The following is a 2,848-nucleotide window of genomic DNA, read 5'->3' on the forward strand; positions in this document are numbered from 1 at the left end:
CGTCAACTAGTGGGCAGCAGCATAGTGATGATCCAGGTCCATCAATGAGTGGCCATCAATCCGTAGATGAGCTAGGTAAGAACAGTCATCCTGATGATTCTATCAACTTTTAACTGCAACCTCCTAATTGCACTTATGAATTATTTTTTCTTCTTCTTTCCTTCAGATACGGTACCATCGGTTCCATCATTGGAGTCAGTTCCATCAGCAGATGATCTGCAACGCCCATACAATGTTGAGAAGTTTAATGGCTTTGTGGAAACGTTGAATTTATCCCCAATTTCATCGAGGAACATGAGGAGCATGGATTATCGTTCAATAAAATCTCTAGAAATTACACAAGCAGTGCGAAAAAATATATTTGGCCTAGATACAGCAGACATTAGCAAAGTAGAGGCATACGAAGAAATGATTGTGCAGCAAAAGGAGAAGTTCTATTCCCCTACAGCTGACAGAAAAGATTATCAGTATTGCCAAAGTCTTGGTCCGTGAATAAAGTTGTAGCAGAATTCAACGCACCAACGTACATGGTGAGGCAGGTGAAGAGCCTTGTTAATGAGCAGGGTATTCTAAGCACACCCAACAAAAGAAGATTTCAGTCAAAGCATGGATTAGAAGCAGAATGGCATTTTTTTTGCAACGTCTCATGGAAAAGGTCCCTGTGATGCCACTGGTGGCACTCTCAAGCGAATGCCAAAGAGACCTAGTCTTGCTACAGATTATGGAAACACCATAACAACTCCACGAGAATTATATAACTGGGCAGTTGAACAAACAGATAAAAATATCACAAAACTACGTTTCGAGTACATATCCACTGAACAGTACATCGAAATGTCAGAAGAACTCGAAGAACTATATAACAGCACAAAGACAATATCTGGCACACAGAAATTCCACTGTTTTGTGCCTATAACTGGTGACAAAGTAGCGGCAAAAAGGTATTCTAATTCAGAAGATGAACCAAAAATATTTAATTTGATTGGAAAAAGGAAAAAATAGCATGTATGAAAATAGGTTTAAAACATTGAAAATATATAAATAAATGATATATGAAAAATCTTGTTTTTTTTTTTCTCTCACATATTATCAAATTTTGCATCAGTAGTAGACAACAGAATAAGGGACTGATATTTTTTTTTGACAAGGTCTACATGTCCAAATAGTTTTATTGAACTCTGAGTGGGTGACGATTTGAAATGCGTCATGAGACCTTTTCATATGAAATTCTCGATTAATCAAAGTGAACTTAAGTGCTGATTAAACAAAATTGAATCGCAAATTGAGCTTCATTGGATTCTGAGATGATTTTGAGCTTCACTGGTTTAGTTTTGTGTGAAAATGGCAAATCAAAAAAAAAATCAGTTCAGACATGAAAAAGTTTTTGTAAGAAAAACTTTTTTTCCTTAAAAGTGCCCATCTCGCGATGTATGGACGATTGGTAGTAAACATAATTACCTATCTTGAGGCAAAGTTTCATCTAAATCAAACATGGCCATTTTTTTTAAATCGACTTTAAATTTTAAAAATCCATTTTTTTCAGTGTAGGTCTCCAATGAAATTTTTTCCAGTATTTTTTTTTTCGATAACTTGGACAATTTCTTAAGAGTCATCCATACAACACATTTTTGTAAGAGATGTCATTTTTCCATAATATTTTTTTGAAAAAAATCGGCAGAAAAAGTTTGGCCCTTCTCAAATGTTAGTCTAGATAAATTTTTGGAAAAACTATCCCATATTTAGTCAAGGTCCACACATCCAGAAAGTTTCATTGAAATCTGAGAGGGTGCTGCCAGCTCCGAATACGATTTGGCGCGAAATACGTCTGCTGCTGCTGATGATGACGACCAACCACATACCACCACACACGGTAATTGAATAAGCACCGTTCAGTGAGACCAGATGGAATTCGATTTTGAAATCTATGTTAGGGAAAGTGCTTTTGGCAGACAATCAGTGATAATTCAGATCACCATTGCAACAATTGGACATTTGCGTTATTTTTAATAGTGACCTATTGAAAATTAATAAAGTGTTTATTTGCACATTCGTAGGAAAATTTCCAATCGATTGGCTTGTTTAGAAATAAAATCCATCCGCTATTGGCAAATAAAAGTTGGCACTCGTGGAGAATAGAAGAACTATGAAAGTGATGATGGTTTCAAAATTTTGCACGGGGAAGTATACGAGTGCAATCTTAAAATGCTTTTATTTTGAAAATGGAGCATTTTATTTAAATCTGGTTACTGCTACAGTGGTAGAAAAGCGGAAGTCTATGTTTACACCTAAAAATCTGAAAAGAAATTAAGTTTTCTGTATTATATGTCTATTGAGTAGTCCTGAAGTTTTCTACTAACGTAGCACTTACCAGATTTAAATAAAATGCTCCATTCACAAAATAAAAGCATTTTAAGATTGCACTCGTATACTTCCCCGTGGAAAATTTTGAAACCATCATCACTTTCATAGTTCTTCTATTCTCCACGCGTGCCAACTTTGATTTGCCAATTGTCAGAGTTATATGTGGTCAAAACCTGTGCACATTTTTTGAAATGTGGTCGATTTTGGTTTTTTTAAATTGCACCTACAATATGTTGCCGATAGACGTAATCCTCCGTCAAAGACAGAGCAAGAGAAACCCAGACCTCGTCAGGAGCGAAGTAATGGTGATGCTGTGATTGTCGAAGCAAAAGACAAAACGACGTTCGCAGCATTCCTCCGGAAGGATCGAGAGGATTCGGAATTGAAGGAACTAGGAGAGAACGTGGTGTAAACCATGCGCACTAAGAAAGGTGAGATGCTCTTTCAGCTGAAGAAGGTTCCTTCGATCAAAAAGTCAGCCTTCGCG

The sequence above is a fragment of the Ochlerotatus camptorhynchus genome, unplaced genomic scaffold (genome assembly GCF_037179485.1).
Source record: "Ochlerotatus camptorhynchus isolate MF236.1 unplaced genomic scaffold, CSIRO-AGI_Acam_v1.1 ptg000329l, whole genome shotgun sequence".
Taxonomy (NCBI): domain Eukaryota; kingdom Metazoa; phylum Arthropoda; class Insecta; order Diptera; family Culicidae; genus Ochlerotatus; species Ochlerotatus camptorhynchus.